The sequence below is a fragment of the Ailuropoda melanoleuca genome, chromosome 12, assembly GCF_002007445.2.
Source record: "Ailuropoda melanoleuca isolate Jingjing chromosome 12, ASM200744v2, whole genome shotgun sequence".
NCBI lineage: Eukaryota > Metazoa > Chordata > Mammalia > Carnivora > Ursidae > Ailuropoda > Ailuropoda melanoleuca.
The window spans coordinates 46190855-46206292 of NC_048229.1; positions in this window are offsets into that span (position 1 = coordinate 46190855).

Genomic DNA, 15438 nt, shown 5'->3' on the forward strand with positions numbered 1-15438 from the left:
CAGGAGGTATAACAGACTCGGAAGGATTCCTCAGACAGCAGACCCCAGGCGGGAAGAGCAACAAGTCGTCTTCGCACTCTGTTTTCGAAACAGATTTTTGGCCCATTGCGACTTGGAAACAAATGTTCCAGACTCCACGCGCAACTCGGAAACTACACGGTCAAAGTAATTGGGATTCTTTTTTTTAGAGAAAAGTTGGCACACATTTGGGAACAATCCCCAACGACAGCATTTTCAAAGGATTGAAGGACCTGTAAGCACTAATCACAGAAGTTTGGACACGGTTCCGAAGTCTGAATCATACATGCAGATCCCCAAACTTGCACAAAACCAAAGACAAATCCATGCACCTAAAACTGTTAGCTTTTATTGTTGCTTGTGGGTTTTGGTCAGACTCTAAAAGTGTTTTCTGGAGGGTCTCCATGCCCCTAAGGCACCCACTAAAAGCACAAACACACAGTAAATTTATCGTCTGCACTTACATACAACCTTCCATCCATGGATCCCAAGTGGTCTGTCAGAAATATTGTTTTCCTAAGTCCCCAGTGAGATGTGTAAATATTGTTGCCTCCATCTCATGCTCAGATAAACTTAAATATGTGGGCAGTTAAGTGGCTTGTCAACAGTTATAACCCAAGACAAAATCCTTGCAAGCTGCCCTCTGGTCTCCCTTCCTCTGCTGACCGTCCCCTTTGAGCTTTCTCGTTGGCCCTGGCTTAAATCAGGCACGCAGACCATTGTTTCCCTGGTGATGGAGGTGACGTTCTATTTCCTGCCCTGAATCTGGCACCGGGCCCCGGCTGCAACGCATTTAGACACAAGTGCATCAGCCGTGCGTGAGTGGGGACAGCTTGGCTCCTTGGAAACCTAAGTGGCGTGTGTCAGCTGGCTCCAGCCCACCGAGAGCCACTCCAGGCCACGCTGCTAACTCCTCCATCATCAGCCCAGAGCAACCCACAGTGCCGGCGATGACGTCTCTCGAAGCGGGGTGAACAAATGGAGACAAGCTCAGAGGCGAGCGCTCCGGCCCCGCTCCGGCACAGCCCTCGGGGAGAAATAATCCGTAGCAGTCTGGGGACCCAGGCCCTTCGATCAGTACGGCCCGCCCTCTGCTCATCTCTGTGGACAGCACAGTAAAGTGTGATGGTTGTGGATTACATTCCCGGATAGGTCACTGCATTTACACTTCCAATTCCCAGTTGCAGTGTTTATTCTTATGTTTCATTCATTAATTAATGCGTCCTGGAATGACCATTCAGAAACAGATCCAGAAAAATAAGAAAGTTGCTGGGGCCCCTACGAGGGGCAAGAGTGACTACCTGAAAAGTGTTTCTCTGATGGTTGCAGTCATTCTTAGAAACTGGGGGTGGAGAATCTTTTTATGGTCAGTAAATGCCATATATTTTAACTTTCAGTTAATTTCAACTTCTTTACCTCTACAATGTCTTGTTAACCTTACTGGAAAATATGTGCCTCACATGAACTCGAGGCTTCCTATACGCTTCCAAAGTACCTTACAGGTGTTCTATCAGAGCCCATTGGTAATAGTAACACCTAATCTCTGCTGAGCATTCACCTTGTACCAGGTACCCTGCCAGACATTTTACATTCATTAGTTTTTTCAAGTTCTAGGTATTACCATTAATATCCTCATTTTGCAGATAAGGAAACTGGCCCAGAGAGGTCACAAAATCACTGCAATGATTTCCTATGGCTGCCATAACAAATTACCACAAATTTAGTGACTTTAAACAACAGAACAGAACAACAGAAATTTATTCTCCCACAGATCTGGAGGTCAGAAGCCCAAAACCAGTATCACCGAGGTGTCGGTAGGGCTGGGCTTCCTCTGGAAGCTCCCGCTTCTAGTAGCTGCTGGCATTTCTTGGTTTATGGCCACAGTACTCAGTCTCTGCCTCCATGATCTCACTGCCTTATCTGTTCCTCTGTGTGCGATCTCCTGCCTCCCTTTTACGATGATACATGTGATTACATTTAGGGCCATCTGGATAACCCAAGATAATCTCTGCATCTCAAGGTCCTTCACTTAATCATATCTGCAAAGTCTTTTTTTTTTTTTTGCCATCTAATGCAACAGTCATAGGTTCCTAGAATTAGGGTGTGAATGTCTTTGGGGGGGGCCATAATCTAGCCTATGAGTCACTATCTAGTAGGTAGTGCCTTCAAGTTTCCCTTCACACGGCCTTATGAAGATTCATCACTGAAGTGGGGGTTGGAGCCTCGAGAGTAAGAGCGTAGGCTTTGGTGTGCGAGGCAGACCTAGGTTTGAAGCCCAGTTTCCACCACTTACTGTATGACTTCAGCAAGCAACTTACCCTCTCTCAACCTAGTGTTAATTGGATTAAATGAGATAATGAATGTGAAATGCATACAATGGTGCCTTCATGCAGTTTAGAGCTCAGTGAATTGTAACTGCTGTCCTTTTTGTTAAAAGCGGGGTCTAAGCTGGAGTTCTGACCCAACCTTGCAGATGGAGGCTGGTGAACACCAGGCTTCTACAGATGAAGAAATACAAAAATGAGGAGAAAAGTAAATTCTGCCACAGAGCCAAGGAAAGTCAGTGCTAACGAAACATAGTAGAACCTTCAAAACCATTTGGCATGGAACAATATAAAGACCTACCAGAACTAGCTATGCAAAGGATTTCTGCTCTTTAAAAGTGGAGAATGTGATCTTTCTCCAGAGTAGGGATCTGGGCCCCCAAAATGGGTAGTTTTGTCAATAGATATTCCTACCCATTGTTACAATAGGATTCATCTGGAAATTCACCCTCTGATGGTCCTCTTGAGGTAAACTGATTTCAACTTCAAGACCTATAGCAAAAAGAATGACCAGTAAATCAAGAACATGGAGAATAAACTAGGAAAAACAGGCAGGAAATAGTAGGAAAGAACACTAGAGGAGGAACAAGAACATTTGAAGCTGGGTGTTTGTTACTACTATATTTGAGAGACACCATGCAAACTGGTTTGCCTCCTTGACAATGAGCAAAATTAATGTGATTTGGTTCTGTTCCATTATTTAGCTGGGATAGGATAACATGAAGTTTAACAAAGAAGTTTTAGTACTGCACTTCCAAATGTTGTCATGTATTATGATATGTTCAACTTGCTGTATTTCATCCAATCAGGTTTTTTAGTTTAATATGCTGGGATTCTTTGTGATAGGACAAGGGTTTCTCAAGTCGGGTAGAAAGTGTGAAGCAGGAACGTAATAGATTTTGCTTTTTTAGAAAAAGAAAAACCCTAAACTACTTAAATGTAAACCAGGAGGGGAAAGAATGATAGCTCTGCATCCACTGTCAAGTTAAAATTCACAGAACACCACATAAAACTGGATCCTATCTAAATTAAAAAGATAAATACCCTGACAACCAGACGAGAGACAGAGATAGTAAATCCATTAGCAATGGTTGAGGATATACACCCAATTATTAATAGCAGTTAATTCCTGGGCAAAGAGCAGAATTGAGTTAGGGAAAAAGAAGAAGGGAAAAGCCAATTTCCCTTTTCAGTCTACATGCTTTTGTATTTGCATTTTTATAAGGAGCATGTTTCTGTACCTTACTAGTTTACTTTTTTAACCAATGAAAGACAAATCATTTTAATGGAAATATTTCATTAATATAGAGGGGTTTTGCTGGAAATATTACTTGTGGGATAACAAACAGTAAATGTGGGGGGGGGTGTTTGACCTTTATTAGTGAACCAGACATGTTCTCTCTGCCTTGACTCTGTATTAAAGGAACAGAAATACACAAAGGAATAACCCAACCTGAGGGAGAAAAGGGTAAGGGAATGTCATATTGGGATGAGAGAGTGGGCGCATATCTGGCAGCCAGGAAGTTGACAGCAGAGGGTTAATAGGTCAGGGACACCGTAGAGAGCGGAGGGATGAGGGCTGCAGAGGAGGGCAGCCAGTCAGCCTGAGGGGACCCAGGCAGGCTCTGATGGTGGATCAACTGTACCCACCTGCTTTTCTCTACCACCCCCTGTCATCCCCCAGTCCCTTGCACACACACCCAGCAAGTATAGGCACCTGGCATCTACCCTAAGGCAAAAGCAAACAAGTCCCTGACAGCTCTTCTCTAAAGAAATTAATTCATATTGGAGTCTGTTTTTAGTCCTCAACTTGATGTCCCACAGTAAAGTCCTCATTCTGGCAATCGGGTGCTTTCTGTCTCAAAATGAGTTCCCACTCCCCTCCCCTACCTCACGCCCAGAGCACCCAGTCAGATTTCTCACTGGGAAAACGACAGAGCCCAGTTGCATGGACCTTCTTTCTCAAATATGACAAGACACCAAGATATTAGCAGATCCAGAAGCTTGAGAGAGAAAGACCAAGACGAAGTCTGGTGGAAACAAACATAATCAGGGAATAGAAGAAAACTTGACTCAAAAAGATATAACAAAGATTTTATAAAACCACAAGAGGTTGATTTGAAAACAAATCAGAAAAGCGATTAGAGATTTAAAATACAACAGCTAAAATGAAATGCTCCAAATTAGAATCATAAGATAAAATAAAGGAGATCTTCCAGAGCATAAGAGATAAAAAGAGAGAAAAATGTGAAAGAACAGATAAAAATCCAGAAGTCTGATGTTCACCAAATGGAATCCCAGAAGGAGAGAGAAAAAAGGCTGGGAGTGAGAGGGGAAGGCTGAATGAAGTCCAGCCATGTCCCCATCTCAGCATCACCCATTTCCAAGGGAGCTCTGATGGAAGTCACAAGACTGGGGGATGGTATATTCAGGAAGGGTAGTTGAGGGTAGTTACTCAAGAAACTATTAAGAAAGCTACTACTTTCTTAATGTGGCCTAATAGCCCCAACGAAGGCAGGACATGGCCTTTGTTCATCTGGGCACTTGGACCCTAAGGATAACTCACTTGACTCACTGAGAGAAATGCTAAAATCAGGACAGGGTGAGCAGAGCCCTGAGATTATCACTAGTGACAGTCCTCCAGGCAAACATCAGTCCACCTTCTTTGGATCTGATTGTTCATTTGCTTATAATCTCACTCAAATGCCCAGTATTCAGCTCATTTCTCATCTTATTTATAAGGATATCATGACTTTTTCCAACACCTTGTTCTACAGAGTGTAGCAGGCACCTGTCAGGTGAGTGCCTGGTTAGTAAACATTCTGCCTTTTCTAGGAATGCCCCTAACACAGTCTACACTGGTAGACTCCCAGCAGCCATGTCTGTACTATGAGACGCTGGTGCCCACCCAACTACTCATGACTGATTAACCCACGAGTAGATTTCTGATCAATTCAAAACAATTGGATTTTCCATCCTAGAAAGCTGAAAATTGATCTGGTGAGACAGAGATTCTAGAGACAGTCTTTAGACTTCAACCTACAAAACAGGGCCATAAAATCCTATATATTGAAAAAGACAGGATAAAAAAAAAAGCCACAAATGAGGAAGTATAAGAAAAAGGCACAAAAGTATTTGTCAAGAACCACAAACTATATGGGGCACCTGGGTGGCTCAGCCGTTAAGCGTCTGCCTTCGGCTCAGGTCATGATCCCAGGGTCCTAGGATCGAGCCCCGCATCGGGCTCCCTGCTCTTTGGGAAGCCTGCTTCTCCCTCTCACACTCCCCTTGCTTGTGTTCCCTCTCTCGCTGTCTCTCTCTGTCAAATAAATAAAATCTTTAAAAAAAAAACAAACCCACAAACTGTGATATAGGCAAAGGTAGATTCACTGGAGACTTTCAGACCTCAAATGAAGAAGTGGAATCCATGAAAGACAGGTTTTAGGAAGTAGTCAAGGCATAGAGTTGAGAGATGAGGGTGTGGTAAGAACTCTTAGGGAAAGAGACTTTTGAGGTGGCATTTTGTTCAGGAAAAGGTGGTAAGGCCAAGGAGGAGACCATAGTAATCAAGATAAAAGCCAGCCAAAATATGAACAAGATATTTTAATCCAAAATTTGCATCTGAGGGGCACCTGGCTGGCTCAGTCAGTACAGCATGAGATTCTTGATCTCGCGGTTGCAGGTTTGAGCCCCCCAGTGGGTGTAGAGATTACTTAAAAATAAAATCTTAAAAAAAATTCCATCTGAAAGAAACCCTGCAACACACTTGGAGCGGACACCTGCACTGATCACGAAGGTGAGGTGAGCACTCTGCTTTCTGAACTTTCATGTAATATTCCCAAAACGGTTTTTTAAAAAAGGTCTTTCTACCTACTTAATCCCCTATTTTCCAGATGATATCTATGTCATTTTCCTGGCCATTCACAGTCATATTAAGCTATTTGAAATGTATTTCCCTGTTTTCCTCCATCTTATAAGCTGTTGTACTTCTGTTATGGAAGGCTGTCATTCAGAATGGAAGGAGAGATAAAGAGCTTCCAGGATAAACAGAAACTAAAAGAATTTGTGATCACTAAAACAACCCTGTAAGAAATACTAAAGGGGATCCTGTAATTGGAGAAAGAGCCCTCAAGTAACATGGACCAGAAAGGGGGACTTTTGCAGGCAATACAATGGCACTGAATTCATATATTTCAATAGTTCCTCTGACTGTAAATGGGCTAAATGCTCCAATCAAAAGACACAGGGTATCAGATTGGATAAAAAAGCAAGACCCATAAATATACCATCTACAAGAGACTCACTTTAGACCCAAAGACATCTCCAGATCGAAAGTGAGGGGGTGGAGAACCGTTTATCATGCTAATGGACATCAAAAGAAATCTGCAGTAGCAATCCTTACATCAGACAAATTAGATTTTATTTTATTTCATTTTTTTAAAGATTTATTTATTCGACAGAGATAGAGACAGCCAGCGAGAGAGGGAACACAAGCAGGGGGAGTGGGAGAGGAAGAAGCAGGCTCACAGCGGAGGAGCCTGACGCGGGGCTCGATCCCATAATGCCAGGACCACGCCCTGAGCCGAAGGCAGACGCTCAACCGCTGTGCCACCCAGGCGCCCCCAGACAAATTAGATTTTAAACCAAAGACTGTAGCAAGGGATGAAGGGATAAATATTATAAATATTTATGCGCCTAACTTGGGAACAGAAGATTATATAAACCAATTAAATAATAAAATTAAAGAAACACATTGATAATAATACAATAATACAATCCAGCAATGGACAGATCATCTAAGCAGAAGATCAACAAGGAAACAAGAGACCATTCAAAATGACACAACGGACCAGATGGACTTCACAGATATATATACAGAGCATTCCATGCTAGAGCAACAGAATATACATTCTTCTCAAGTGCACATGGAACATTCCCCAGAACAGATCACATACCAGGTCACAAAGCAGGTCTCAACTGGTACCAAAAGACTGGGATTATTCCCTGCATATTTTCAGACCACAATGCTTTAAAACTTGAACTTAACCACAATAGGAAATTTGGAAGGAACTCAAATACATGGAGGCTAAAGAGCATCCTACTAAAGAATGAATGGTCAATCAGGAAATCAAAGAACTTTAAAAATTCATGGAAACAAATGAAAATGAAAACACAACTGTTCAAAACCTTTGGGATGCAGCAAAGGTGGTCCTAAGAGGGAAGAACGTAGCAATACAAGCCTTTCTCAAGAAACAAGAAAGGTCTCAAATACACAAGCTAACCTTACACCTAAAGGAACTGTAGAAAGAACAGCAAATAAAACCGAAACCAGCAGATGAGAAATAATAAGGACTACAGCAGAAATCAATGAAATAGAAACCAAAAGAACAGAACAGATCAATGAACCTAGAAGCTGGTTCTTTGAAAGAATTAATAAGATTGATAAACCCCTGGCCAGACTTATCAAAAAGAAAAGAGAAGGACCCAAATTAATAAGATCATGAATGAAAGAGGAGAGATCACAACCAACACCAAGGAAATACAAACAATTTTAAGAATAAATTATGAGCCTGGGTGGCTCAGTTGGTTAAGCATCTGTCTTCAGCTTGGGTCATGGTCTCGGGGTCCGGGGATCAAGCCCTGCACAGGGCTCCCTGCTTACCAGGGAGCCTGCTTCTCCCTCTCCCTCTGCTTCTCCCCACTGCTTGTGCGCTTGCACACTTTCTCTTTCAAATAAATAAAATCTTTTTTTTAAAAAAAGAATATATTATGAGCGATTATATGCCAACAGATTAGACAATCTGGAAGAAATGGATAAATTCCTAGAAACTTAGAAACTACCAAAACTGAAAAAGGAAGAAATAGGGAACATAGTCAATAATATTGTAATAACATACCGTGAGAGATGGTGACTACACTTATTGTGGTGAGCACTGAATAACATATAAAACTGTCAAATAAGGGGTGCCTCCGTGGCTCAGTTGGTTAAGCGTCTGCCTTCGGCTCAGGTCATGATCCCACGGTGCTGGGATGGAGCCCTGCATCAGGCTCCATGCTCAGTGGAAAGCCTGCTTCTCCCTCTCCCTCTGCTGTTCCCCCTGCTTGTGCTCTCTCTGTCAAATAAATAAATACATACATAAATACATCTTAAAAAAAAAAAGAACTGTCAAATCAGTATGTTGTACATCTGAAACTAACACGACATTGTATCTTCTTTATATTTCAAGAAAAAAATTAAACCTATGCATCAAGGACATTATCGATAAAGTAAAAAGACGAAAGAAACGAAAGAAAAGAAAAGAAAAGAAAAGAAAAGAAAAGAAAAGAAAAGAAAAGAAAAGAAAGAAAAGAAAAGAAAGAAAAAGAAAGAGAGAGAAAGAAAGAAAGAAAGAGAGAAAGAGAAAAGAAAAGAAAAAGAAAAGAAAAAAGAGAAANCTTTATATTTCAAGAAAAAAATTAAACCTATGCATCAAGGACATTATCAATAAAGTAAAAAGACGAAAGAAAGAAAAGAAAAGAAAAGAAAAGAAAAGAAAAGAAAAGAAAAGAAAAGAAAAGGAAAAAGAAAGAGAGAGAGAAAGAAAGAAAGAAAGAAAAAGAAAGAAAGAGAGAAAGAGAAAAGAAAAGAAAAAGAAAAGAAAAAAGAGAAAAGAAAAGAGGAAGGAAGGAAAGAAGAGAAAGAAAGAAAGGAAAAGAAAAGAAAAGAAAAAAGAAAAGAACGAACGAACAATCTACAGAATGGGAGGATATATTTGTTAATCACCTGATATGCAGAAGATATAAAGAACTCCTACAACGAAAGACCACCCAATTTGAAATGGGCAAAGGAGTTGAACAGACACTTCTCCAGATATATAAAAATGGTCAAAATGTAAATGAAGATGTTCAACATCATCAGTCATTAGGCAAATGCACATCAAAACGACAATGAGATACCACTAGTAGGATAGCTGTAATAATAAAACAAAACAAAACAAAAAACAAGCATTTGGCAAGTATATGGAGAAATTGTTGAATCACATACATTGCTGGTGGGAATGAAACTGGGGTAGCCAGTTACTACTATGATAGTTTAGCAGTTCCTCAAGAAGCTAAATCTAAAATTACCATATGATCCAACAATTCCACTCCTAGGTTTATATCCAAAGGAATTGAAAGAGGGACTCCAACATAAACTTGCATGTCAATGTTCTGTAACGGCATTTTCACAATTCACAATGGCCTAAAGATAGAACCCAAGGACTGATCAACAAATAAACAGATAAATGAAAAAGTCATAGTGCATAATTTTAAATAAATATATATATATATAATTGTACACTTATATATATACACACATATATATAATTGTACACTTAAAAATGGTTAAAATGGCAAATTTTGTTATGCATATTTTACCACAATTTCTTATAACATATCAAAGGTGACTTTAACTGGGTGAATTGTATGGTATAGGACTTTTATTTCAAAAAACATTTTAAAATTATCAGGACCCTTAGAAAATGTTTTCATCTCCCAGGTTAAAGGCCACTGCCATAGCACATGCTGTCACCAAAGGGATGCACAGAACACTACAGTTAGAGATGCGGCGTGATATAGCAACCATTCTGCAAAGCATACTGGAGGGCAACCACTCTGTCCATTGGTCAAAGATTACAACTACAATGAGTATCCTAACATAGTTAACACTCTAGAATGAAAAGCACGAGTTAGTTATATAATAGAGGCTTTGGACTGGCTCAGAATAAGTCTTTTCCTCATCAAAAATTATCATTAGTTCCTTGGTGAAGAAAAACTGGAAAGTGGTTCCTGAATCTACTGTATTATCCTTCAGTCTATTTATCCATGCATATGTAAACTCCATTTCTCAATTATGGAGAAGTCTGGTTAACTCAACAAAACATTATCTTCATTAAGTTCCAAACTAAAGAACTCTATGAGACGCACAAAGAACTCTAAGACATATTGTAAGCAATGACATATGATCCTATTTGAATTACATACAAAAACTGTGAAGTTCCAATTCCCAGGCAGATAGATAAGTACACACTTGCCTCTCCCACTGAATGTAACTTTAAATCCTGGACAGAATGCATGGGGCATATCCTGAAGACTCTAACATATAAATGGTAGTAGCAGACAGATTAGGAAAGCAGACCCAAATTCTAAATTCCACAGAACTGGCAAAGGCTTTATAATTCTTTAGTTACTACCTAGCCTGAAACACAGAAATATGCACCAAGGACACAACAGAAGCCCTCCCTTTCTGATCGGAAGAGTGGGAAAGGGGGTTCCTAAATGTCAGAGAGGGTGGGTCATGGCTTTTTTTTTCCCCCCTTACTTTCTCCCTTCTTCACCACTCCAGGTCCCAAATGATAGACCACAGCAACCATATCTGGTCAGGCACTTAAATCTCAGAGGATTCAGAATGAACAGATCCCTTCTCTTTGGCCAAAAAAGCTATGATCCCAAGAGTGTGGGCAAATCCCCATTGCTCTTCTTCCTTCTGTCTTGTTTCCTTTTCACCACAGATGCAGTGATAGGAAGTATAGAGCAGAAGAAAAAAACTAAAGCATCAGCTTTTTAGATGAAAGACTGGGAAGGGAGGCTCTAAGGAGCCAGAAAGTGTCAAGAAGACTATAAAAAGTAGGATAATGAAGTGTGATCCCACAGTTGTTTGAATTACTGGGCTTACCCCTGAGCTGTGCATAAATGGATGTGACCCTGAATAACATAGAATAAATTCTGAGAAGTGAGCTACGTGGTAGAACTACGGTCCAGGTCTGATTTGCCACTGAGTAGTACACATGCAAAGTGATCTAAATAGTACTGCAATCACTTAGAAACTGAACTGATATTGGAACCACAGGTCACAGAGGCACATCAAAATGTGCAGCCTGAACCTAACTTGGCTTTCTATTATCCTTAGTTACCCAGATTCCTATACGTTATTTAAAATGTCAAAGATGAAATCCAAAATTACTTAGCAAAGAACTAAGAAAACTTCAACAATCAACAGAAACCAATCATGACATGACACAAATTTTAGAACCAGAGGGAGATGTTAAGGCAGCTATTATAACCATACACTAAAGGTAAACATTTTTGAAACAAATGGAAAGATAGAAAGTTTCAGAAAAGGAATATAAAATATAAAGAAAAACCAAATAATTTTAGAAACGAAGTATAAAAATAATTTTTTTATGAAATAAAGTTCATCATTGGATGAATTCAGAATGGAGATAAAAGGGAAGTCAGTGAACTTGAGACAGATCAGTAGAAACCATCCAATCTGAACAGAGGGGTTAAAAAAAAAAAATGAGGAGAGGCCCTGGGATCTGTGAGATGATATTAAAAAGTCCAACAACACTGGAGTTTCAGAGGGGAGAAAGGAGGTGGAAGAGCAAAAAAATCAGAACTGAAAATTTTATGTAGTTGTTGAAAGACTAATACTTACACATTCAAGAAGCTCAGAAAACCCCAAACAGGAAAAATTCAAAGAAAGCCACACCCAGACATACCATAATCAAACTGATAAAAAGGACAAAGACTCCTGAAAACAGCCAGAGAAAAATAACATTTCACAGAGATGAAAAATTATTTGAATGGCTGTCTATTTCTTATCAGAAGTCATGGAGACCAGAAGGCTGTGGGGGAATTTTTAATGTGCTGTAAAAAAAGAACTGTCAGCCTAGAATTTTATATCCTCCAAAAATACCTTTCATGAATTAAAGTAAAATAAAGACATTCTTATATGAAGGTAAACTATGAGAGTTCATCATCAGCAGATCAGCACTAAAAGTAGTTTTCCAGGTGTAAAGGATATACCAATGGAAACTTAGAACATCAGAAATTAAGAAAGAGCAACAGAAATATGACAAATATCCAGGTATATGTAATGGATTGTTCTCTTGAGTTCTTAAAAATATGTACAAGAGTTGTAAACAAAATATACAACCCTATTCAATGAGTTTTATAACTTATAAGACAACTGTAACAGAAAAAAGAAAGGATAAAAGAATATAAATGATAAGATACCTACATTCCACTTGAATTGGTAAAATACTGATTTTAAGTAAACTATAAAAGTTTGTTTAGGGTAATCCCCAAGAAAAGTAAAAAACTATACAGATATAGTCAAAAATCATGATAGATAAAACACCAAAAAACGTTCAGGAAATCCAAAAGAGGCCAGAAAAAGGGAAATGGGAAAATATAAAAGAGAAATCATATGGAAAACAAATAATAAAATAGCAGATATAATCCAACATATACATACAGTCTAAATAAACCAAGTAAAATATCGAGATTGTCAGAAAAATTAAAGCATGAATTACTATATGCTCTCCACAAGAAATTCACTTCAAATACAATGACAAAGGTAGGTTAAAAGTAAAATGATGGATAGGATGCTGGGTGGCTCAGTCAGTTAAGTGGCTGCCTTCAGCTCAGGTCATGATCCCAGGATGCTGGGATCTGTCCTTCGTCAGGCTCCCTGCTCAGCACGGAGTCTGTTTCTCCCTCTTCCTCTGCGTCTCCCCCTGCTCGTAGTCTCTCTTAATCAAATAAATAAATAAAATCTTTTAAAAGAATAAAATGGGGGCGCCTGGGTGGCACAGCGGTTAAGCGTCTGCCTTCGGCTCAGGGCGTGATCCCGGCGTTATGGGATCGAGCCCCACATCAGGCTCCTCTGCTGAGAGCCTGCTTCTTCCTCTCCCACTCCCCCTGCTTGTGTTCCCTCTCTCGTTGGCTGTCTCTATCTCTGTTGAATAAATAAATAAAATCTTTTAAAAAAATAAAAAAATAAAAAAAATAAAAAAATAAAATGATGGAAATACTTACCATACAAACACTAATCAAAACACAATAATCCTAGATATTTAAGTACCAAACAACAGAGCTTCAAAAACTAACAGAATTAAAAGGAGAACTAGATTCATTATTATAGTTGGAGATTTTAACACTCTTCTTTCAGTAATGACAGTGGTAGAAAATCAGCAAGGAGGGCACCTGGGTGGTTCAGTTGGTTAGGCGACTGCCTTCAGCTCCGGTCATGATCCTGGAGTCCCAGGATCAAGTCCCGTATTGGGCTCCCTGCTGAGCAGGAAGCCTGCTTCTCCCTCTGACCCTACCCACTCTCATGCTCTCTCATTCTCTTCAAATACATAAAATCTTTAAAAAAAAATTCAGCAAGAATACAGAACTGAACAATATTAGGAGAATCCACACTCTTCTCAAGTGCACACGGAATACTTACCAAAACAAACCATATCTTAAGTCCTAACAAACTAACAATTTTTAAAAGAACTGAAATTGTATAAAATATGTTCTCTGATGATAATGAATTTAAACTGAAAATCAACAACAGAAAAATAACTAGAAAAGCCTCCAAATGTTTGGAGATTGAAGAAACATCAAGGAATATTGGAAAATATTCTGAACTGAACAAGAATAAAAATATAACACAACAAAATTTGTGTGACAAAGCAAATAGTGTTTAAAAGCACACTTACGGCGTTAAATGCTTCTGAGTTTCCACCATAAGAAACCAGAAAAAGAGGTAAAAATAAACCCAAAGCAAGCAAAAGGGAATAATAAAAAGCATAAATTATTGAAACTTAAAAAGAGTAGCAACAGACTATAAGCTGGTTCTTTAAAAAAAGAACACAATTAATAAACTCTACACTGACAAAAAAAAAAACAAACCCAAATTATTAGTATCAAAAATGAAGGAAGAGGGGCGCCTGGGGTGGCTCAGTCAGTTGGGCATCTGCCTTCCTCTCAGGTCATGATCCCAGCGTCCTGGGATCAAGCCCCGTGTTGGGCTCCCTGCTCAGCAGGGAGTCTGCTTCTCCCCTTCCCCTGCGCTCTTTCTCTTTCTCAAATAGTCTTAAAAAAAATGGAGGAAGAAATATCACTGACTCCCAAAACATAAAAAAAAAATACAAGGAATTTTACACATTTGAATTCCATAACTTCAATGAAATTGACCAAAACTCATCCAAACAGAAATAGATAACTGAAATTATCCAATAACTACTAAATAAATGTAATTCTTAGTAAAATCCTTTTAAAATACACCTCTAGGCCTTGATGATTTCAATGCCAACTTCTACCAAACATTTAAAGAATAACACTAAGTCTACACAATCTCTTCAAGAAAGCAGAAAAAGATGGAATACTTCCCAGTTCACTATATGAAACCAGTATCACCTAATTATAAAACCAGATAAAGACAATACAAAAACACTACAGTTTAAGATACCTTATGAACATAGACATAAAAATCCTCAATAAAATACTAATTCAAGTTGAATTCATCAGTATATAAAAATAATACAACGCAACCAAGTTAAGGTTTATATCAGAAATGCAAGGCTGGCATCAATAATCAAAAATCAGTCAATGTGACCCACCATATTAGCATTCGAAAGGAAAAAAAATATTTTCAATTTATGTGAAAAAAACCATCTGACAAAATTCGACAAATGTTTACAATAAAAACTCTCAGCAAATGAGAAGGGCTTTTCCTCAATTTAATAAGGGGTTTTCTACAACACAAAAACCTATAGTTAACAACCTATTTAATGGTGTAAGACTGAGTATGTTTCTCCCACGACTGGTCTCTGGACAAGGATCTTCCTCTTCTCATGATTCTTTTTCAGCACTGTACTGAGGTCCTTGCCAGCATAATAAGGGAAAGAAATAAAAAGCACACTGATAAAACATTACGGGGAGGAGAGAGACACTCTGAAAAGTAAGAGGATAAAAGATTCCTTAATAATTCAAAAGGAAAATTTTTGACTGTGGTAAAAAGAATATTCCAGTCCAGCCTGGAGTCTCTGTATTTCTCATACTTGTCATTCCAGAGAGTTTGCTTTGTATGTTAGCTTACTCATTATTATAGTTGTAATCTTTGAGCAATGAACACTACTAATAAACTAAGTGGATTAAAACAGCACAGAAGAATAACTAGAAAAAGTAAAATAGGTGTGTACATGTGTGTGTATATATATGGGTGTGTATGTGTGTGTGTGTGTGTATCACCAAATGTAAAAACAAGCCTTATAATAACAGTAGTCAAAGATGAAAACAA